General features: G+C 28.0%; 1 protein-coding gene across 4 annotated transcripts in view; it reads left to right on the top strand.

Annotated features, from left to right (window-relative positions):
• Nucleotides 1–2,130: 2,130 nt before the first annotated feature.
• The window catches only part of LOC111624724 (leucine-rich repeat neuronal protein 2-like), a 37,342-nt gene continuing 13,688 nt past the window's right edge, over nt 2,131–25,784 (top strand). The window contains exons 1-3 of one of the 4 annotated variants that reach the window (XM_023367653.1): nt 2,131–2,256; nt 4,778–4,884; nt 5,031–5,100. The gene's annotated coding sequence lies outside the window, so the exon portion shown is untranslated. Of the gene's footprint in view, nt 2,257–4,777; nt 4,885–4,909; nt 5,116–25,784 lie in introns of those variants that run through there. The other 3 variants (XM_023367644.1, XM_023367660.1, XM_023367669.1) reach the window with 3 other exon arrangements.

Genomic DNA, 25,784 nt, shown 5'->3' with positions numbered 1-25,784 from the left:
TCTGAAAATGCCCCGAGAAAAAAATAGTAGAAAGTAACATAAAAAAGAATCTTCTCTACTATACTTCAAAAGATGCTTTAAGATACAAAGATGGGTTGCCATAGTAACAAGAACTATGGTAAGGATTAAGTTCTGGCGAAAAGCATTAACTGAAACGGTTTATTTTCTCGTCCTGTTTGCTAAACCTTACGTTGTCCAAACAGAAGTGGGATGTTGCACACCTCACTTCACAATTCGATGAAGAAGTGGGATACTTCCCATCACCAACAGGAATTGATCTGACTTGCTTGTTCCTGATTGATTTGAATTGAAATCCTTAAAATCGCATTCGAAATATTTTATAAGATTAACTTCGTTCAACCGAACCAAAAAATGCAAGTCGCAAAGTAAAAAAATGTACTCTTTAAAATGGTCCAAAGCTGGGATCACCTCAAGCTTCCAGATGCGAGAGGGAAAGAAAGATTTACAGGGGCGACGTTATTTTAAAGCACTTGTCTGAAAATTTTAAATAAATAAAATATACACCCATCTGTTAAAATGTATATACAACATATATATTCAATGTAATATAAACACAATGTGGTGAATTTTATTTTTAAAATATAAGATTAAAAAATCATTTATTACCTTTCGCTATAACATGAGAGAAAATGATTCTTCTTCGCTGAAAGTTTATTAAATTTCTGTATGGACGATTAAGCATAGCGAAAGATAGAACTATCTACTTTAACCCACTGAAAGATTTATATAGTACTGTAAGTTGACTTCAATATTCACTATACTTGACTTCTGTTTTACTCATATTCCTTTCTGATACGAAGATGAACAACTTTATGATATATTGAAAGATTTCCCTGAACTTTACGGACTGTTAAACATAAAATGATTATTACTAACGCGTTTTATCTGAAAAAATTTTAAAGTTATTCGTCAATATTCTATTTTCTAAAACAAATTATGCATAAATAATGTTTTAATGCTTTAAAAAGTGTATAATATCGATAAGACGTTTAGACTTTAATTTAATTTAATTTTTTTAACTTCTTAAAATCCAGACGTAGGGAACAGATAGGTGGATTCTAAATCTCATCTGTAGCTTTATATATTCGTTTTATGGCACCAATTCACATACATTAACTAAATAATGTGTGTTTGTCTCCTTCTCCTAAAATTTATATGTCTTGATCATTAACGATTTAAAACTCGTCCTTACAAAGTGTCGTGACAAACATAGTTAATCCTTTTGTATTTTAAAAGATTCTTAAGCATCTCTTAATGCGTTCTACTTAACAAGAAGAATCAGAAAAGAGGTTATATACATGTTTATAATATGTTGATTTTTAATTAGTTTTAATGTACGAATATCGTGTCATTTGTGTGAATAATGTGATGTGCTGGAGGTATTTTATTGCCTCGGAATCATGTTTATGCAAGATATCCACTTTAACGAGTTAAATATAACCTTTCCCATATTTAGAAATTACATTTACTTATCCAAATTAATTTTTACACTATTAATTAATATGATAATGTCACCATGACGAAATATGAACAGTCTAGTCAATAAAATTATATATTCTTATAATATATTGAGTGTGCTTAAAATTATTCACGCACCAAAACCCACAGATAGTGAGTGCTTTTAGCTTTCATCTTTCTTGTCCTCTTATAAATTTCCTTAAACGACATGTAGTAAATTTACGACCAGAATACACTCTAATTCTCAGATATCTCCTGGAGACATAGGAAAATTATGAGCCCACATTTTCTCTAATTTTTATACAGTCATAAAATATGAATGGAAGGCACAACCCTAATTAACGCCCCAAGCTTTACACTATCTCACACTGTAACCAGTGATTACGAGAAGAATCACTTTACAGAACTTATTACCCGGATTCTCTCACAGATGTCGCTTAGTCAATTTTTTCCCCCTCCTTAGGGTAATGATGAATTAAAAGTATTCCTTAGAACAATTTGATATTCCAATGGGGATGAATGACATAAATAACTTCGATATATTCCTTAGAATATTAAATAATATTCAACACGTTTCAATTTCCAGTCAATAATTTCGCTTCACGCGACTAACGGTCCACACCCTCTACTAAAATGGAATAGTCTGGAGGAAGAAGCAAAGCACGTTCGGACTTCGTCGACGTTGCCAGTTGCCGATCGTCCTGCAAGCTAACGACTACGTCGTCCTTACGTCTCCTTGCTCAACGCAGGGATAACGCAACCACAATTCTTATAAAGGTAAGTAACCGTTCTATATTCTTGCCTTAAATGCATACACTTACATTTGCCTATACGCTCCTAACCATGGCTCGTTTAGTGTTATACACCAAAATGCAATTTTACACACCGAAGAAAATTTAAAGAGCCATTTGCACGATCCTAAATGCAATTGTATATTAGCCAATTTACGAAAATTACTATTAAGCGAATTAACATAAGATAATTTCTCAGAAAAGTATATACTTTGTATGTTTAATTGAGAAATATGTGCTCTTAAATGATCTGCTGTCACTAACAGACTTTTGACTCTTAAAGCTTTCATAAACTAATATAGGCCTGTTTATATAGTATTTGGTAATTGTTAGCTATTAGATAGAAAGAGAGTTTGAATTCCTGACAAATGCATTCCAGGAAATGATGCCATTAATATTAATAGCATCTTTCTGCTAATGATATTTAATTACAGAATTATAAGTAATATTATTAGCTATATATGAACCCTTAAGAGGGTAATTTTGATATAATATTTTAAACGGTGAAATTTTCCATTTTAATTACTTTACTGAGAGGGGGGAAATTAAAAAAGAAAAAAAGGATTGTTTATGAGAATGTTATTATATCTCGATTGTCCTCAAAGTCGACTTTTGATACAGGCACGACAATATGTCACAACATAATGTCATACCGTGTAAGGTCCATCCCACGCGTTATTCACTTTCTTGCGTTGTAACACGCAATACACGTTAGTGAGATAAATATATGCCATGCTTTTATGATATCTTCGTTTACGTAATTACTTAGTAAACCATTCCATTTTTATGATTTAAAAAAGAATTAGTCGCAATTTTAAACTTAGTAAATTGCATATTTTCACTTCACTTAAACATTTATGAGACTGTAAATGTCTTTATTTTATTTTATTTATTTTATTTTTTATTTTTATTCCCCCTACTTTAAATCGATTTCATAAATCTGTAAATTACAAAAAACGGGGCAAAAACAGGCACAAGCACGATTTGCAAATTTGAGAGACTTTTTATTAAAGAATATTCGAGATTACGAAATTATTTATCAATTTTATTTTTAAATTTAATTTTTTTATACCTTTTTTTTTTAAATTCGGATTTATTTTCCTAATTCTACCAGATTGGGCGGAGTCATGAAAGCGCAAGCGTAATTTGGACGGAGTAGAACCGTAAATGAATGTAAATTACAAGGTTTAAAAAGATTAATAAGAATAATTAGAAAAATTTTCTCCAAACTATTAAAAGTGCTTTGTGTGTATAATTATAGGTTATCTTTAACTTAATGATGAGCNTGTAATTGGGGTTCCATAATACCACCTTCTCCTCTACTTTTAATTACGTTATTTTAGTCTAATAGAAAATAAAAGAAATATTTTAGACCAGCAAAATAAACAACAGTTCTTTTAGAATAAATAATTTAAATATTCCAATAATCAAAATAAATACATTTCTAATATCCATATCAACTTTTGACAAACATTAAATCACAATTTATCAGATGAAGGTAAAGAAGAAAGGAAGAGAGAAAGAAGAAAGAAAATAAACTTTTATTCATAAACTAATTTAAAATCGACTTTCTAAGAATAATTCCAGGAAAAATAATTTTTCTTTCTTGGCATTAATGTTACGTTTCCAATCGATTCTCCTATTTGTCTCTATATTAATCACAACACTCGCTTTGCATTTCCAATCTCTCTTATTTTTTCCGAATCAGATTCGCTTTACTTTATATTTGTATATAAATATACGTTGTGTAAGGTATGCCGTAGGTATGCCAGTGCGTCGTATAGGTAAGTTTGAAAATTTACAATTTTCCTTTCATTCCAAATATTGGCGAACCGCAAACGTCTTTATTGCCTTGAGGTAACTATTGCTTTGTAATCATTTCGTTTCTGAGCTAACAGTTGATTGAATTAATATTCTTAGAGAGATACCATCTGTTGGAAGACAACCAAACTATCCTCCCGGCGATGTATAGAGTATGGTTATGTAAACAACAATTTAATTAGCCTAGTTCGTCAGTGGGAGACGAGTTGCATTTGTTAGTTTACTCCACAAAATAAAGCCGACTCGATGCTTTCTCCCGTAGAGAAGGATCGTTGGCGATCTCTATGGTTCGGAGTCAGAGTCTCTGTCAATTTCCGTTCTTTCACTCCATTCACTTCCTGCCGGAATTACCCATCATTCCCTGCGGACTAGTATCCCCTTCTTGCTCATGCGTCGATATTGCATAGTGGGCTTTTCAATCTTGTTCTGTGTGCAACTTTCTTCAATATATATATATATATATATAACATACATACACTTGTTTTCATTTTGAAAAAGTGATTCCGGTGAAAAATTTATATGCATAACTAGAACGGATATCCTATGTAAATTTTATGATATCGAAAAAATTGTTTTTTTTTCTCCTTTCTTTCTTCCTCCTCCCTTTCGCCTTTTCTTTTTACTCTCTCTTATCCTAGTCATTAAAATGGAATTTCTATAACACAAAATTGTTTATAAAATTGCAGAAGTTGAAGATGAAAGAAGGTATGATTTCCAAATCTTCTTACTTCGTTGAAGATAAATTATCAGATATCATCAAATTAACCGGAACCGGGCGATAAAATGAATCATCGTAAGTTTTTGATCGATTAAATACAGTAAACATCAGTTATTTCCATCAAAAGTAAAATAAAATGATAAATAAAAATCATCCTTGGGTAATATATAAATATGATAATGCCCATTTTTATTTGTGATATTAAATAAAAAAAATTATAGGCCTAAACGTATCCAGAATATTCTTATTGAAAACTGTACGAAAAATGAAAGAAATATATTTAGTAACGAGGTAAGTATATATTAGGTAGGTATTTTGAAATATTAATTTATAAAAGAAATGTGAAAATAATATAATATATATATTTTATATTCTTTATTCATTGTATTGATAATGTAATAAGTGTTGACAGTATTGTTTCCTTTCTATATGACTGTGATATTTTGTTTTGTGGTTTGTATAAGCAGTGATTGTTTTCGTGTATCGAACTCGTAACTAAATGACCACATATTGTTACTATGACAACATAACATGTAATATTCGTTCAATGATTGTTATAGAATTATCAATGAGGAATGTTCGATATCACATCTTTCCCAATTGATTATTAATGTAACGTTCAAAACTTAAATTACAGGTGATGATATATAAAAACAATACTCAATTCTCTAATAGATATATTAATTTCTATAATATATATATATGTATAATAAATTGAGTTTGTGTATTATATGAAAAATTATAGTTTTATATTTATGTCTAAAAATCATTTAATTATTTGTTGTATAAATGTTTTACTGGTTAAACTAAATTGATAGATTATTTATTGATAATAGTTTGCTAAATAAAGTAAAATTTATTTATTTATTTATTTATTAATCACATTTCTACTTTTATCTTAGTAAATGTTTTAAGAATATCTTGTATATTTTATTTTATAATTGGATTTGTTTTATTCTAGTTGGAGTCTTTAATATATATATATTTTTTTTCTGATTTTTAATAAAAATTTCCTTTACAAAATAGTCTCGGAATTGATAATTTTAATTAATGTCAATTGAGTTTTTAATAAAAGGAAATCCAATCTATTTTAGAAAATAGATTATTTTTAAAATTAATTGTAATGAACAAAAAATAAATAAATAAAAAAAGCTAATCAATTGCAATAAAATTCAATCAAGTATCATGAAAAGACAAGAAAAAGCAATCGATTTCAACAAACGTTAATAAAAATCAATTACAATTAATATAAATTTAAAAAACACATTATTTATAAGAATTTGATTAAATATTAGGACAATTTCAGTAAATTTAGATTAACATTTGATACTTTTTATATTTTTCAATTTTTAAATGCTTTAGGATGATTTATTTCCAAAAAACTAAACTAAAAGTAACACGAAGAGTAGGTCGTGTCCCAATTATATAGTCTGGGAGGGGAAATATGGGGTATAGCTAGAGGCAGAAGAGACTCGATTCACTACTTATGGGGAGAGAAGGGTCCTCAACTGCACAATTTGCCCCGAGCTTTTTAAAACCTCTTGCTTAGTTTTGTGATCTGTAACATGCTGCACTCGACGAGTTTAATCCATACAATTTCTTGAGGTTTTTTTCAATGATAGAAACCGGTCAATAGTGCAAGGATAATTATACGAAGATCTAATTTACGAAAATTTGCTAGTACACAGACTAATCGAAAAAATTACGGTTGGTGAAGAATTCACCACACATTCATCAACAGCATAAAATGTTAATTTATCAATTAGTAAATTGAATGTGATCAATAAAGAGCCGAGTAAGCTCAGGTACGATGCCATCTCATTAAATATGAATAGAACGAGAACGTGTGCAGACACCGCCCTATTCACATTAATGAAACGCATTATATACTTCCAGTATAATTGCATCTGTGTGATTTTGTCTATCAAAAATTGTCAACACAAAAATCAGACGAATTTCTAAAGATATTCATACATAAAAACGTATCCGGATAGTGCAAATGAAATATTCATGAAATGTCTAAGATCTCTTTTTTCTTTGTAATAAGATGCATTTAATAGAACATGTCGATGGGCAGCTCTTCACCATCTCTTCCAATCTCTCTAATTGATCTGACTGTTGTTTATTTATTCAACTAGCGATAGTACTTAGTAAAATATTTATTATTCTTAAGATTTAAAAGAATCCTTTATGAAATTGTGACAATTAATAAAATGAATTTAATCGCGTTGTTTTTAAACTTTTACTCGTCTTCAACGAAAAATATTTATATCTTAATGCATGTCGTCAATTATAAATTAATGTTAATGCTACTTGTTGGACTAAACTATATTTAAAAGAAAAATAATTTTATATAAAAATATTTCCGGGTATTATAGACTTATATCTTATGGAAATATCTAGATTTTTAAAACCAGATTTTTATTTTGGGAGCTTTAATGTACTTTGTTCCAGACTTTTCTTGATTTAGAACTGCTTTACTTTAAAAGTATTTTTTATTGTTCATTCTTCGGTTAAGTACCTTCTGGATTGAACTAGTTGATTTTTTCCCATAGTCTAACTCCGTACAGAAAATCAATTGAAGTGTGGTTTAAGAGGATTGAGGTGAGGTACACTGTAAGTATCAGAAAGACTATTGTTTTTACGGTACTTAAGTTATTAGCTAGCCACGTGCAGGGCAGTTTGTCTGGTCAATGGTTCTACGGTTTTAAGTCATTACAACAAACCATTTCTTCCATTATCCCTCTTATCCCTGTGGTCACGTGATCCGTAAATAAACGGCATTTTGTAAAGAAAGATGTTGGAAGGAGCATCTACTTCTAAGTTAATTACGGTAAAATTTCCCCTGAAAAAATGATTTTTACTTTATTCAATGTTTTCTATCTATTCTTCTATGAAATAAATCGTTATTTTTAAAATATAAGATTAAAAAATCATTTAACGTTATATTAAAATTAGTTTATAGAAATATATCAGAAAATATTTTTAATGATTTATTTGTATATTCTAAACCATAATAAATATATTTTTAAAATTCTTAATGATTTTATAATCTGAAAAACATGCTTAAAAATCTTAAAACTGTTTTTATAATATATAAAAATAATCATTATAATGATCATTACAGAATAATTACAGAATGGAGAGTTACGAAATGCAATAATTTGAACAAACAATTTTTTATTTAAAAAAAATCCATTTTTACTCTTTAAATCTGCAAAACATCTTCATATTTTCTCCATATGAATGATGAATTATCATGAATTATATTTTAGAATAAAAGCGGGTTGAGAAAAACACATTTTAAACTCCACGGTGGGAGATGATAACGTTTTCTTTTGTGATTTCGTTTGAAACCTTCACTCGAAAAAAATAAAAAATAAAATAAAATAAAATGCACGAGGTTAGCAGATGGTAGAAATTCGGAAGTAGTGTTGCATTTGGAATTTTCGTAAAATGAGCAAAGTAACACATGCTATACTTTAGTTTGCTTTCTCAAGATTGGATCGATGTTAAGCATACAGAACAGTACTTGGCAGATAATGAGATAGCTTTGTCATCACATATAAAAACAACAACCACTCTAGACTTTAAAAACAGCATAACGTTAATGCCTCGAGTGTATTTACAGCTGGAAGTATGATTTTGTGAACCCCGTTAAAAATCAGGACGGAAAATTATATTAAGAACAATCGCAAGAGAATATAAACTAAAGCTATATTTATGTTATTGGAAGAAACATAAGAAGGGTAGAAAAGAGAGGGAATCTTTGTTTCCATGACAACCAAGACTCATCAGAGTATTCCATTGAGAAATCACAAATAGATGTGGTAAAGCTATTGTAATGTGTCAGAATGTAGGACGGTTAATTTAGAAAACATACGAGAGGAAAAAAGGGAGATTGTTTTCTCTTAAAGATGTACTTATATTAGTTTTCTCCTAACAGTGATAACCCATTAAGCCGTTGATATCCTCAAATTTACTCTTTGACAAAAGAATAATTTTAAAAGGGATTATAAGGTTGAACCGCAAATATGTATTTAGATTCTTTTTTCACTTTTTTATAGAAAAATTTCGATAATAAAATTGCTATATTTTGCACTCAAAATTACCAAAAATTGCAGTTATTACGAAGAAAATCTGCTTTTTTTTCTAAACTAATCGATTATATAGTCTTAGAATTTAATTATTTAAGTCTGTAAACTGTCTGCTTATCTAAAAAACTTGAGTGTATTTTTCTCTCAGTTTTCATCGAAAATTTAGAATTATCCATTGAAAAATAGTTCATTTTCTTTTCATTTTATAACAAAATCTGAACTTTACTGAATCGTAAACTATATTCAGCAAAGTTTGTATTTAAAGTCGACACATTCTTACCATGAATGGTCATTTCTCGTTTCGCTCCGATTGATCTCACTGAAGCGACACACCAAACCATAAATGGAGGAGGAAAGACATATCAAGTGCTACAATCAGCTTCTATGTTACTGGTAATTGTAGAATCGCAGTAAAACACAAGTGTTAGTAGCTCCATCATAATCGTAACCCAAGGTTACCAACTACCGTGACACAATGATTGACTACCTTCTTTCTAATCAGATATTCGACTAAGTCCAAATTTCCAAAAGAATTTTTTCAACAAAAAACTTCGAATTTTCGAGTGTCTTTTTCAATTGTTCTTGCTTTTTTTGTTAGTTTCCCTCCCCCCTTCTTTTTTCTTTTAGAAGTAATCACTCAATATATTACAGTAGACTGCTGCAGGCATTTTCTAACTTTTTCCTTATTTGGAAAAGGAAACTACTTTTATTTACAACATGTACAGAAAGAGAATTATTAACTTGGAGGACAGAATTCACAATTGGAAATTGTTCCTGACTCGTTTATATACCCCATATATAGACAAGCTTCTTCATCCTTGCAGTCGTTGAGTTTGTCCAAGAGCCTTTTTTCCTTCTTCTTTTACTTTCTCTCTTTCGTCTGATTTAAGGAATCAAACTTATTGTCTGTGCTTTATCTAGCGAGTCACGGTATACTCGTGGTCACTACATCACTTCCTACTATCACTTGGGAGTTAAACTGATCCCGAATTGGAGTGAATTGATAGAGACTGGATTTAGTCCAGACTTTCAGATGGAGTAAATAGACTGTATTCATCCCAACTAGACAATGCTCTTAAGAGAAAAAAATTATATAAAGTTATTTATATATAACGCAAATTTATCTAGGCTTTAATATTATTTTAACAAAATTATAACTGCATTTTCTTTCCATTTATATAATGTTTTATATGCGTGCTTATGCGACATTTTCGCTTACTGTACGATTATTTTTTTAACAGAATGGGGTAGAAAATGTAATTTTATGTTACGAACTAGGTGTTAAATAATTTAAGAAGAGTAAAAATGTCAAAACGTTTCTTTCCGTTATGAATTAAAGAGAGACAGTTGACAACTCTAGCATTATTTAACATGTTTTTAAGTTTTCATACAATTCAAGGAGCGTAAGTGCCTTAAGTTTAAGTTCTTTGTGCTTTATTATCTCTAAATATAGTGCCATAATCTAGTTATTTTTATATTCTTTTCAAAACTTAAAGATATTAGGATAGAGGTCTAGCATCTTTTACTCTTCCCAGCTGTAAACCATAAGCGTCATACACGATCAATAATACACAAATAAACAACAACAAGCGTTATATATTTAAATCTAAAATTATTTTTAAAGAATGATGTTATTGCTACAATCAAATAGTGACCTAAAAATAACTAGGATAGTCGGCTAACACGTAATGATTATATCTAAAAAAATTGTTTGTGGGAAGATACTTACGTGCACATCTGATACCTATGTTAATATAAATTGGTTTAGTTTAAAATTTATTCGCTTAAACAAGCCGACAAACAGTCGCATATGCCACTTACCAGACGTGATTATCGAATATGACTAAAAAGTGCTCTCAAATTTAAATTAATGAATATTTATTAGGCAAATATTATTAAAGCAAAGTAAATTAATCATAATAAGATGATCATCTGGAGAGTTTTTCCTTCTCCTGATTATACTCCTGTCATTTGCATATGTGGTCCATGCCACCTGACTGTAGGTGTGGTTGGGTGTGGCGGTTAAAACAGTGTGAAAGCGCTAGACATCACTAATAACCAACACACGATAGAGACAAAAAATAAATATAATTTAACAATATATTTATTTATTTATTTATTTATTTATAAATGCCTATATATATAAACGTAATTAAAAAAGAATGATGAGACGGGTAGCATCACGTGATGACTAAAAGAGCATCCTGACAGACTGAGACAAGTTTGAATGGGCTGAGGCAATCCTTTCTCTCTATTCGGTTTGCTAGGAATCCATTACCTTCCTTCTGAGTCTAGAGACTTACAATGGGAGAGAAAGCTAGTCAAAGAAAGGCCGACCATCTTTCCTAATGAAGGCGATTCGTCTCGGCATTCCTTTGTCTCGTCAACCGACCACTAAGGGGAAGTTTAATCTGCCTGTTTAATTGTCAAGTTTTGAATCATCCAAAACGAATTTTATCAAATATCACCAGTCAACCGAAGCTGTATAAAAGTATTTCGATTTTCCCCCTTCTTTCAGGTATCTATCTTTATATTAAGTATTCCTTAAACATACACGAAATATATAAATGTGTAAGTCCATAACTATGAATATCTTAAAAGTTAGATGAGAGGGGGGAAAAACAAGCAAATTTTTATCGTATATAAATATTTATTAAGGCCAATTTGTTATATANCTTTTTAGTGATTTGTAAAATAGTAATTTAATCAGCGTTTAGTTTTAAAATTAATTTATTTCTTTAATTAAAATTGTTTAAATGTGTTTTAGAACTTTCGATAACCTCTCTAAGGCGATCATAATTCTGTAGAATTTTATTTAAAAATAAAAAGAAAGAGTGTTAATAAGCAAGAATATTGAATTTTTTAAAAGTTGTCATGCCAAAATTTATTTTTATAACTTGTTATAAACTGTCCAATTCTCTACCTTATAACTTTGTATGCATCATTTACTACAGATCTTTCGTCTATGACTTTTGCTCCTCTTACCAATAAATAATTTAAAGATTATCCATTTCACTCCCGACTTTCTTCTAAAAATGAGTACTTTAGATGAGCTATTCCTATTTCTCTATCTCCTTCGGTAACATAAAGCTCATTTACCTAGTTTTTGACATTTTTCAACTTAGTATAGATCTATATCTTGTATGTCTCCTTGTACTGTACAGTACACATCGCATTGAATGTTTTAGTAGCATATATCATTGTATGTTTTTGACAATATTTACTTCGATTCACATATTATATATTAATAAATCTATATTTTAATATAGGAATAAAATTTAGATTATTCTAAGTATTCACTTGACGTTATTTTCCTGTTTTAAATATTCAAAAAGTATAATTAAATATATCCAGAAATAACTTACTTGTCTCGTTCGTGCTTTCTAGTACTTGGCATAGCTTTTGTTAAAGAATTCTATTTAAGATTTCATGAAGTAAAGTTAGATTTATTTGTTAACAAAATGCTCTATAAGATTTAGCTACTTGTTTCTTAGAACTGAAAAAGCATTTGTTAACCAAATAGCATGTATAAGACCAGGAAAGCAAGAATAGAAATGTTTTAACATTGACTAAAGAATTAAGTGATTTGGGCATGTTAAAAAAAATAAACTTAAATATTCTGAATGTTTAAGATATTTAGCAGACAATTTAAAGATAATAAAAACTGTTTTTAGATAACCTATCATCTTATCGTAAAAGTCGATTTTTAGGAGAGAGTGCTGCGTCAGCCTTTTATGCCAGAGGAGAAATGCTTCTAAATTCACTACCGTCAGCGTACACTATAGATCAAAATCTCTATCTCTTTCTAAGGCTCATTTGAAATTCAGACTTTGGTAAAAAAAAAAGAAAAAAAAAACGCTCCATAGAAACAGAACGTTTTTTGAACGTCAAATTTCAAAATATAATTGTCGTAACGATCTAAAAGAAACGCTATCAAAGTCTAGAATTATTAATTCTAAAAAAAAAATCCTTCAAAATCAAACTAACGAGGATAAACAATCCGGAAAAATCCTTTTTAAACACACACACACACGACTATAACTAACCAATCGCATCTAACGTTGTTAATTACTTATTTACGTTTATTGGATTAAGAAAATTAACTCAATTCTTATTGGCCTATCTTCGATAATGTTGATACATTTATTATGTTTATTGGTTATTAAATGTTTCGAGTGTAATTTTGAAACGATTTACTTGATGGATAGTCTCATGCATAGTTTACAACTGTATAATGGTTTTAAAATTTAAAATATTCTAAAAATATTCTCGAAATAACTAACTTATAAGATTGATTGTTACTCTTAGACCGAGCTAATTAAGATCTAACTGTTGATAAGATAACCTAGTTTATTTACGAAATTACATTTCATTTATTTATTAATGGCATAGATTTCTTGATTTTCAAAAAAATTAGTAAATAATTTAAGCAAACGATATTTAATCTTTGAATATTTAATTATTTATATTAAAATTATTGACATTTTTGTTTAAATTCTGCGAATTTTGACATTATCATTTGTCTCATTTGAATGGATTGCCTACGTCACCAACTTCGGTTTTATCTAGAGTCTGTCCATTAAATATTAGATTGGATTCATTTATAAAAGGCGAAAAGAAATATATTTCCTTTCCAGCACACGCAAATCCCAGTAGGAGTGACAATGCAGAGTGTCACGATTGCGTTTTGCATGCTTGCACGAAGCCGTTAAGTGCAAAACGCAGTTAAACTCGTAATTTAGTTACTCAGCTGTGACAGAAAGTTGTCTAAAAATTCTTCTAATCGTTCTAATGGAAGATTCTTCTACAATTAAAACTCAAATTTACAAAATATTTATGTATATATAAAATAACAAACTGTACTAATCAACTCCGATTTCGATATCAATGCCATCTTTAAATCACTTTTAAAAAATTAACTTGACACTCCAAAATTCAATAGCCACTTAAAATAAAAGAAAATTTATATAGACTTCTTGCAACCAATTATACTCGTTTTTATATTATTCAATATCCAATCAACTTTATTTTATTTTATTTTATTTTTTCTCGCAGAAGTAGCAAAATTTATAAACACTAATTGGCCATTGATATTCATATAAAGTTTTAAAGTTTTAATTGGATAAATTAAGCTATAAAGTATAAAAATAATTAAATATTAATATTCTTTAACTTAAGAAAAACAAATATTTAACATTTTAATTATAGTTTTAAGACGTTTTTATGGGAAAAGATGATGAATAAATCTATCTAGAAATCGCTTAATTTTATTTAATATTTATCATCGACAAAAATAAATATCATTAGATTTATATAACGAATGAACAAATGAATCAACATGTGCAATAACATTATCGATAATGTTCGCAAACAATCCATCAGCCGGAACAATAAACACTCGATTAACCGGGTAAACAATTATTTTTGCTTCAGATATTACGGATATTATTATTTTCATTACTTTTGTACATCAATATAGCGTATGAGGCGGCTCGCTAACAATTAAGTTCTGAATAGAATATGATTTATTATCTTTAAATTTTAAGAATGCGGTAAAGAATTATTTTTAAAAAAATACACGAAATTAAAAAAAAATTGTTTTTTATGTAGTTTTAAATGTAAAACATTCGAGAAATAAATCTTATAACAGCTTTATTCTCGTTGTACAATTTATTTTTCTTTTTTTGTTTCGTGAATCGACTATCTAATTGCCTTCAATCAACACAACACAGCCATTAGTGGAATTGGAAAATTTTCTCGCTGTACGAACCAAAAATAAAATTTTCTACCTTTATAGATAAGAAATGTTAGAAAATATTACATTGATAATAAAATTATAAAGCATAAAAATAAGATATTTAAATTGTTGTTTTCTTAGTTTAATATAAAAAACTACATTGTTTGATCTATCTTTTCTGTCAAGTTTTTCCATTGTTTATATTAAATTTATCAAAAATTCGAATGAAAATGTCTTATATGTTTTCTAGGAATAAAAAGAAAAACAATATTCTATAGTAAATTAATTTGCTTAACTTTAAGTTAATCTAAGAAGTTTCAGAATAAAGTTCTTTAGTTTCAGACTGAGCAAACTGTTCACTTATAACAAACTTTGTTCAGAATTAGTTTAAGATGTTGATCTTGAGTTTAGTAAATCGAAAATTCTATTATTTTTTAGTAGTCTTTCGAACGAAATTTAACATGTAAAATCCTTATATTAAAATAAATATTTTAATTACTTAAGTTCATTATATTTTCGAGTTAAATTACTTTGACATTTTCTATATAAACTTACAAAAAAGTGCACTAAACATTGCTTTTGTTTGCTTTAAATTATTAAAATAAATATTTAAAATTTTTCAAATTATTATTATCATCTTTTTTACTGAAAAATGTTTTTAATATATTCGATTAAAATTATTGTTTAGTTTTACAAAGTGGAAACAAAACAGCGAAGGAATTGTAGATAGGTCTAATTATGTGATTTGCATAAATTAACGCTTTCGCGTGAAAGAATGATCGTATAGAAAGTTCTCAGAGCGAATAAAAAGTGAAATAATTACTAGCTTCGTTCAAGAATCGGGTTAGAAATTGTACTTATCTTTTATTATTTGCATAGTCGAGTCACGTGGTTGAAAGGAAAACAGTTCTTGATACCAAAGCGTGACCTTGTGTTGTGTCACGAATTTGGCGTTGGGAAATTGGTTTTTTCCAACAATCTCTGCATCCGGATAGTATTTTGTTGATCGTGGATAGAAGAGTTGAATTACTGAATTGTAAATATCTTTTCCTCCTTAAAAAAAAAAAACCAACTTTCAAATGAAAAGAATATTGGATTTCATTTGATTGTTAAAATTGACTCCAATTGTGAAAGATAAATTCAATTTTAATCTACTTTACGTTAATTAAAGTCAAATCTCCAAAAATCGAATTTAAAATCAATTTTTCTTATTCTTCGACTTAATGATGATAATTATCTTTTTTTTTTCCAATTGGATTTACTGAAATTCAAAGATCTTATACATAATTTTTTAATCTTTTGTGTCAAGAATACTTGAATGGATTGCCTACGTCACCAACTTCGGTTTTATCTAGAGTCTGTCCATTAAATATTAGATTGGATTCATTTATAAAAGGCGAAAAGAAATATATTTCCTTTCCAGCACACGCAAATCCCAGTAGGAGTGACAATGCAGAGTGTCACGATTGCGTTTTGCATGCTTGCACGAAGCCGTTAAGTGCAAAACGCAGTTAAACTCGTAATTTAGTTACTCAGCTGTGACAGAAAGTTGTCTAAAAATTCTTCTAATCGTTCTAATGGAAGATTCTTCTACAATTAAAACTCAAATTTACAAAATATTTATGTATATATAAAATAACAAACTGTACTAATCAACTCCGATTTCGATATCAATGCCATCTTTAAATCACTTTTAAAAAATTAACTTGACACTCCAAAATTCAATAGCCACTTAAAATAAAAGAAAATTTATATAGACTTCTTGCAACCAATTATACTCGTTTTTATATTATTCAATATCCAATCAACTTTATTTTATTTTATTTTATTTTTTCTCGCAGAAGTAGCAAAATTTATAAACACTAATTGGCCATTGATATTCATATAAAGTTTTAAAGTTTTAATTGGATAAATTAAGCTATAAAGTATAAAAATAATTAAATATTAATATTCTTTAACTTAAGAAAAACAAATATTTAACATTTTAATTATAGTTTTAAGACGTTTTTATGGGAAAAGATGATGAATAAATCTATCTAGAAATCGCTTAATTTTATTTAATATTTATCATCGACAAAAATAAATATCATTAGATTTATATAACGAATGAACAAATGAATCAACATGTGCAATAACATTATCGATAATGTTCGCAAACAATCCATCAGCCGGAACAATAAACACTCGATTAACCGGGTAAACAATTATTTTTGCTTCAGATATTACGGATATTATTATTTTCATTACTTTTGTACATCAATATAGCGTATGAGGCGGCTCGCTAACAATTAAGTTCTGAATAGAATATGATTTATTATCTTTAAATTTTAAGAATGCGGTAAAGAATTATTTTTAAAAAAAATACACGAAATTAAAAAAAAAATTGTTTTTTTATATAGTTTTAAATGTAAAACATTCGAGAAATAAATCTTATAACAGCTTTATTCTCGTTGTACAATTTATTTTTCTTTTTTTGTTTCGTGAATCGACTATCTAATTGCCTTCAATCAACACAACACAGCCATTAGTGGAATTGGAAAATTTTCTCGCTGTACGAACCAAAAATAAAATTTTCTACCTTTATAGATAAGAAATGTTAGAAAATATTACATTGATAATAAAATTATAAAGCATAAAAATAAGATATTTAAATTGTTGTTTTCTTAGTTTAATATAAAAAACTACATTGTTTGATCTATCTTTTCTGTCAAGTTTTTCCATTGTTTATATTAAATTTATCAAAAATTCGAATGAAAATGTCTTATATGTTTTCTAGGAATAAAAAGAAAAACAATATTCTATAGTAAATTAATTTGCTTAACTTTAAGTTAATCTAAGAAGTTTCAGAATAAAGTTCTTTAGTTTCAGACTGAGCAAACTGTTCACTTATAACAAACTTTGTTCAGAATTAGTTTAAGATGTTGATCTTGAGTTTAGTAAATCGAAAATTCTATTATTTTTTAGTAGTCTTTCGAACGAAATTTAACATGTAAAATCCTTATATTAAAATAAATATTTTAATTACTTAAGTTCATTATATTTTCGAGTTAAATTACTTTGACATTTTCTATATANCTTTTGTAAAATTAAATTAATTTTCTTCTTAAGGAAAGAGTATTAAAGTATGTTCATTCAACTGTTAATGTGGCTTTGGCTGTCAAATAAATTTTCAGAATTTTGTTAATATTTTGAAAGGAATTTTTTCTTTAACATAAAGAAATTAATAGATTAAATAAGTAATATACTGATTTCCATATTAAAAGTATGAACGGGGATTAATTCTTAAGTCACGGTTGATAAAACTATTTTATCCGTTTGGAAATGAAATCTGTGTCCCTAAAACGAATATCTTAATTATTCTATGTAATTTTATAAATAATATAAATAAATTATAGGCTATTCTGACAGAGAAATGATTAATATTTATTACGTTATAACAATTTTTACTGTAGAATTTGATGGTTAACGACAGATGTCTGTTTTCGAATTGGTCATTTATTCTTCCTTCTAAAAGATAAATACAGTAAATTGTATTTATGGTAAAATACAAAACACAACTGTTTTTCCTCCATTTAATGAATTAAATACGTTCTAAAATCGTTTGTTTGTTAATTTAGATGCCCTGCACGATTTTTATAATGTGTTTTCACTCGAGAATTGTTTAAAGTTAAGTAGAACTATTCAGATAACCTATCTGTTTTTTTATATTTTTATTATTTTTTTTCATAATTATTTCTTGTACAGTACAGTCGAATTTTTTCCCCTCTTCTTTGTCTTCTATTAAATAAAGAAGTTCGCTCGAGCGCGGTACTCCTCACCCACTTTAGACACAATCTTAGAGGTTTGTCTTTCTGTGTTCCAATTACCGTTGACGTCCCCGTGGCGGGTCCAGTTTTTTGAAATTTTGTGTTCTTAGACACGTTCCGACGGGGAACGGAAGTGAAAAACGTGCTACAGGGGACCTCTTAGATGAAAACGTGAATCAAATGTTAAAGTTGGGAATTTCGTCTCGTCTACGTCTGTTTCCACGTTTAATTCGGCTAATGGATCTACTCAATTCGTTTTTGTGACAGACGATGGAAATAAATTGTGTTGCGCAGGTAAGTCTCTCTCTAAATACCTTCCTCAAACTCGACGTCATTCAATCTCGTAAATAACTAAACGAAAGTAAAGAACAGAAAGAAAAAATAAAGGAAAAAAATGTATATATATATCTAAAGAGAGAAAAAGAGAGACTCTATCTCTCTACATTTAAATCACAATTCTAAGCTTGTAGTTCTTGCAAAAAACTATATATTATATACAACTGCTGTTGAGTTGATGGTTTAAGGATAACACCAGTTATTTTCCTCTGTGTTGCCATAGTAACAAACTAGATTTTTCATTCTTTACAGAAATACGGAAATATTGTGTAATCCTTAAAATTCCTCCTTTATCATATCTAAAAATTCTAAATGTTGAGAAATGAAGAAATGTCCGGCTTTTATTTCTATTTTATAAATTTAAATTTGCATTTTTATATATATAAAAAAACACGAAACTATTTTTCCCCAACTTTAAAGGTATTATTTGTAAAATATTATTTTTAAAATGTAAAAAAATAATATATTGATATATGAATCTCTAGTTTTTATATTTGAATGATGAGCTATATTATTATTATTATTATTACTATTAGACTTTTTATTATATGTATAAATATATATATTTTTACTTGACTGTGTTGTGAAATTGAAAATGTTATTTATGATAAAAATAGATATAAATTTTAATTAAAAAATATTAATAATATATGTATTTTTTCATGTATAAATTTATATTGGTATGTGTGTATATATATATATATACTGTATATGTCTGTGTGTGTGTTGTTGTTGTTGTTGTTTTGGTCGATTCAATTTATTAATAAAAAATTCTAGAAACTCTTTAATTTTAAAATTAATTAATGGAAAAAATGAAGAAATAATGTATAAATAGAATATACTTATTGAATGTTTGCGATATTGATATATGGGAAAAATGAAATAAAAATGTGGTTAAATATTGTGGGGAGAAATTGAATGATGTATCATGCATCCTGGGGAATTTATAAAATGTCAGGTGAATATTATAGGGGAAAAAGTGAAAATATGGGGAATTTACGAAAAACGAATGAAATGTCAAGGGAAAATTGGTAAATGTAAGAGATCAGTTGAATTTTGTCAGAAGAAAAAATACCATATTACTAAGATACACAGATATATCTAAGAGTAAATCTGTTTTATAATAAAAAATATCAAGTATAAATATTAAAAAAGTTCAATACAGTGAAAAATGCTTAAACATTTCTGTAGAAGTCAAACATTAATTAATGTTTTATGTTGTGTTTGTCTTGTGTTTTTAACAAAAGGGGTAAAAATCTATGACTTTGTGTATGTCTTTTGTGAGAAAACTAATCTACTTAAGTGATTTGTATGTTATTTACAATTTTAAAAATTTATGAATGTATTAAAATCATGAAAGTTTATATATAAAAATTTATTGTTTTTCTTAAAGGAACAGATGTTGAGTACATGAACTAAATAAAAGTTAAAAAAAATTGAAATGAATAGAGTTCACACAATAGCCAAGTTCAATCAATTGAATAGAAGGTTACATTGTTGAAGCTTTGTTCAAATTATTATACTTAAAAACAAAACTGGTGTTATCTAAATTGACTTTGTGTAATTACTTAAACTAAAAAAAATGTTTTAATTTAAGATTAATAGTAAACTTTATCTAGATTTTACTCAATTTAAGAGCCTGTGTAAGGTTCTAGAATTCTTACTTTTGTATGTATCTAACTCTAAAGTACTTGTTAATTTATTACTATTTTATCGGATAGAATACATTCAAATTGATTACTTATACATTGTTAATTCACTGTAAATATATTAAATGGAACATTAATTTATTATATTTATAAAATACTTTTTAGTGATTTGTAAAATAGTAATTTAATCAGCGTTTAGTTTGATCGTGAATTTAAGTAACACTATACAAAGGTATATGTATCAAGATAAATGAATAACGACGATAATTATTTCAGTAAAAGCTTTGTAAATATATGTAGTTTTTTTTCTTTATCTCTTAAATTATTCCAAAGTATTTTTAATTAAGTTGTTTACTGAAGATACAGTATTAAATTTTATTTTAATTTGTATAATGTGTAATTTAATATTGTTAAATATGTAATGGAGTACTGTTTTAATTTAATGTTGTATATGTTAATAAATACCTGAGAACAAGCTTCATTATGTATATTTACTTGTCATTATCATGTGTTTACTTGTGTATAGGCCTATACTATGTGTATGTGTTTATGTGTGTTTTGTGTTGTCTCAGTCCAATGGGTCAAAAAAATTAGGCCCTATATAAAAAAAAAATAAAAATTTGTGTTTTGTGTACTAAAAACGTGTCTATGTGTTTTATGTTATATGTTTATATGTTATATTAATATAAAAAATACATGTTTTATGTTTTATGTTGTTTATATGTTGTGGTCAAATATATATGTATAAAATATATAAAATTATAATAACAAAAATTCATATAACAAATTTATTATTTCAGGTTGTTTTTAAAAATTAATATAAAATATGTATTAGGTAGGTATTTTGAAATATTAATTTATAAAATATTTTATGTAAATATTTAATTAATTCATATATTTTAATTTATTCATTTTTAAAGCTTGTTTTTTTCTTTTTTTGTTTGAAATGATTCATAGGAAAATTTCTTTTAAATAAATAGTTTTACAACAAATATGAAAAGTTAACTGTTCATTGAGTTAGAAAATAATTATTTAAAGCTTAAAAATTGTCATGTTTATGGTTTCAGTAGGACTATTTGTAAAAGTGATCCTAATCTTTGCAGACAGGCTTTATGTCATGTGTCTTCTCTAACACTCTAGTGGGTAAATAAATAATTGTATCTGCAACACTGCTTAATATATAAGGTCATAGGTCATAAATAAAATATTCTACCTAATAAGAAAATCACATTAATGATGATTGAGTTAGAAAAAAACTTGCTCTCTAGAATTATAGATGGAGGTACCTATTTTTGTCATTAATAATTAAAATAATTATGCTTATATACATGATTTGGCTTTTTATCATACAAGTATTTATTCAGCTCAATTTATGCATTTTATTATTGATGCTGCATTCGTTTATTTTCTCTTTGATCAATATAATGCATTATTTTGCTTTACATTTTTTATTATTAGTATTGATATTTAATTTGTATTTTATAAATTATATAAGTAACAAATTATATGTTTAGTAAATTGATTTTTTTAGCATTTATTTGAATTTTATCATAAATATTTTTAAGGACATCATTTTAAAAAATAAATTAATTTTTCAGTAATTTATAAGTAAAAAGTAATCAGTTTTTTTTCACGTAAAATATATTTTTTTAAATGAAAAAAAATTACAACTTTTTCAATAGATTTTTCATCATTTAATATAAACTATTTATCTCATAACATTAATATAATTTTAACTTTTATTCCTCATTAACGAAGTAATATATTTACTGCATATTTTATTTCTTTCTAATCTTAGCTATGATCTTTTAAACTATCGAAATCACGTTAATTAGATGCGAAAAAAATGATTTAAAATTGATTAAATTCGCATTACACTTTCCAACTATAATAAATATTTAATCGATGTTAACATTTCTGATAATGTGTTAAAGCGGCGATAATTATCCAACACAAACATAATTTAGAAAAATGGTCTTATATACGTACTGTACTGTACATTGGTTATATATATAAGTCCCCATCTCTCTGCTTAAAGAACTATCAACGAAAGATATAAAACGGGGGTATACTTTGTCTTCCAGAGATAATAATTAGTTATTGCGTCTTACACAAAGTCCTTCTGCTAGTTTGAGATAAGATTGTGGTCAGAGATATCAGCTTTTCAAAGTCCGAAGATAAACTCTCAGACCAACCAGAAATCGTGAACCTGCTCTACCGGAAACAATAGGATAAGACACTAACCGCTCCTGATACTGTACTGCCATATGGTTCGACGGTCTCCCACAAAGTTGCTTCATTACGTATTCGTACAGCACATTTCTGTTCGTTGCCTATAAAATCTGCTTGATATTTCGTAGTTTTATGTCGGGAGACATCGTTAAGTGCGCACCCCAGCTTTGCTTGTCGTTTCAAAGATTTGTTAATGTTGAATTGGCACTTGACTGAGTAAAAATATGCCACTTTTTTTTGCAATTAAATTTTTGCTTATCTGATATCATCTGCAGGTCATTTTTATATATATATATATTTTTTTATTGTCCGGCCCGTCAACTAACTAAATGTACCGTATTTTAAAATTGACGTTATCACGTGATTCAGATAGCGCGGGAGTATATGTTAATCGTATTAGCGGTATTTTCCCAAGAAGCAGCCATCCATCCATCACTTAACAAAAGATTATATTAAGATATAAGATTATTCTACTCTTAATTACATTTTCGCTGCCGGAAGATCACTTTAAGCTTGTTACATTTTCCGAATTTATCATACCTGCTAGTATATTATACTCGGTGACTATATTAAAACTCGCTGGGATAGTTTATAAACATTTTATATAAAAAAGAAAACCTTATTTATTGTCTAGCATTATTTATGGACCCGTCCCTATCTTTTTCCCACACATGACATTTTTTGGTAGAGTTACGACGTTTAAGAAGTGTTATTGTCGTTCTGGGATTGATCGAATTCACCCCCCAAAAAAGTAAAAAAATAGAAAAAAACTTACAGGAAGTTAAAGCCTTTAACATTACAAAAGAATAAAAAGAGAGAGAGAGAGAGAGAGAGAGAGAGAGAGAAAAAAAAAAAATATCGAACGGAATATTCTTCAAGAATTAATGCTCGATACTGATGATACGTGCTTTTTAACCGTACATTTTTCAATTTGTACAAGATATTCGATCTTTTCGCCATTGGCATATTTTCTATTTACGTCCAATTCCCCACTCGACAGAATGGGAGAGTGACAGGTAATCACGTGACGCTATCTGACATCGCATGCTCACTTTCATTACTATGGTAGCACAGCAGTCACGTGGTATTCCTCGCCTTGACACAGACGTCAGTTTATCTTGTCAAGTTGGAATTGTGTGTTGGTGAGGATGTTTGGTGACACAATGACCATTAAGTTGTTAAAGGAGATTAGCTTGATGCCATGAGAGACAAATTATACCTTTTTTTTACTTCATTTTCTTTATTATATATAAAGATATATATATATATATACCGGAGATCTTAACTAAATAAATCAATAGCGTCAAAAAGTAAAAGAAAAATTACTAAAATTTTTATAGAAGGGTTTTTCTCTATGTACAGGAATTTTATCCTGTTTGGATAGGCATTCTATTTTTTTTGTTGGGATGGCCGTAGCGAAAAACTACCTATTCAAACGTCAACTAGAACTGATGTCTTCGTCAAAGCCCTCATTTTCTCAGAGTATCTTTTTTTCTTTTTTTGTTTCTTCTTCTTCTTCTCCTCGAAGCCATCATTCAGAAGGCTCCTTTAAGACAAAGAAATGCTGGTAACCATTTTCAAAACTCGACGGGAAATCCTTTAAGATTGGATGATGGCCAAAAATCATTTGGCAACTAATTCTCCTCACTTTCTCTCAGTTACAAACCGAGCGTGACATTATCGGTTATATTCCGTCACCTAACATCTCACTAGAAGTCGCATCTACTCTAATGCACTACAGCAGACAAGAAGTGCGAAGTTGAAAGATGTAGTTTTTCTGCATTAATGGTAGCGAGTGAGACAAAAGGAGTAATTACCGCTGCTACATGGCACAACTAATGATTTACGTCAACAATTTCTTGTCTCTTAATGACTTTATCTTCTCTTTTTTAATTAGTTATTTAACTTTAAACGCATTTTTTCCTTTAAAGAAAAAAAAATATATATATATATATAGCCTATATATTTATTTGAGTATGTAATAAAAAAAAGTTTAACAATATTTAAGTGGAACATGCACCTATTTGAAATTCTTCCACGTTTGTAGTCACCAGAAATGCAGTGATTGGACAATAAATCACGAAGTTTCGTGACACGTGATGCTACCCACACCGGGTACAAAATACAGAACACCTGTTAGGCGTGTCGGGCATGCGCACTAGACGGTATATGATATTCTGATCACGTGTCAGATTAATTCCGTAGAATCTCTTAGATTGAAAGACCCCCTTTTTTTCATTTCTATGTCTTTTCTCTAGATCGATAGGTGCTGTGACTGCTCCTATTACTAGTAATATGATCTTTCCTCATTTGCATTTTTTAAAGTAAGGATATTTCACCCTATCTGATGATCTAAACGTTTTACTTCTCTCTGATTTAGTGCCCGATTCCATAAGTTTAAATATAAATCTCTCGTTTAGATGATTATCTCTAAAGATTTGTGAGTTGTATACACAGTTTTAATGTTTAGATTTTCTTCTCGAATATATATATATATATATTTTTTATTTAAATTCAGATTTAAATATTAGCTACTGAAAAAAGTAAACAGGTTTGTCAGATTGTGATATTCTTATATGATAAAATATTCTTTAAATTTTTTCAGCACATTTTCATTTATGCGCCTGAAAATCGACTTTTCCTTCATGATACGGGTATAATACGGAGAAGTACTTGGAGCATTTTCTTTCAAAAAGATGACAGCTGTCGTTGTCATATACGGTTACTTCATTCGTAAATGCTATCTGAAAAGTGGTGTTTCATAAATATAAAAGTTTTAAACGTTATAATAGTTTTTCGTTGTATATTATCTTATTTAATTAGGCAAATTGCTTCTAAACCCGTTCCGAGTATAACAAATGATGTTTATGCATAGAAATTATACACTCTAAGCCTTCATCCTATTGGTTTAAATACTGTAAGTTGCCCTGTTATAATAATAATAATAATAATAATAAAGTTTCATAATTAAAATTTTCCATTGTTGGTAACTTTTATTTTTATTCAAATAATTTTTATAAAATTGCAAAATTTTCTTGGTTTCAATAATTCCTCTTATGTTTTTAATGTGTTTCTTCATTAACTTTAAGAATACGTAGCTTAAATCTAGATATTATCC

This window comes from Centruroides sculpturatus, unplaced genomic scaffold (assembly GCF_000671375.1).
Source record: "Centruroides sculpturatus isolate CEXI.00-Female unplaced genomic scaffold, Cexi_2.0 scaffold133, whole genome shotgun sequence".
In the NCBI taxonomy this organism is placed as follows: Eukaryota; Metazoa; Arthropoda; class Arachnida; order Scorpiones; family Buthidae; genus Centruroides; species Centruroides sculpturatus.
Note: the sequence above shows the minus strand (reverse complement) of the source record. Positions and strands in the feature narration are given on the sequence as shown.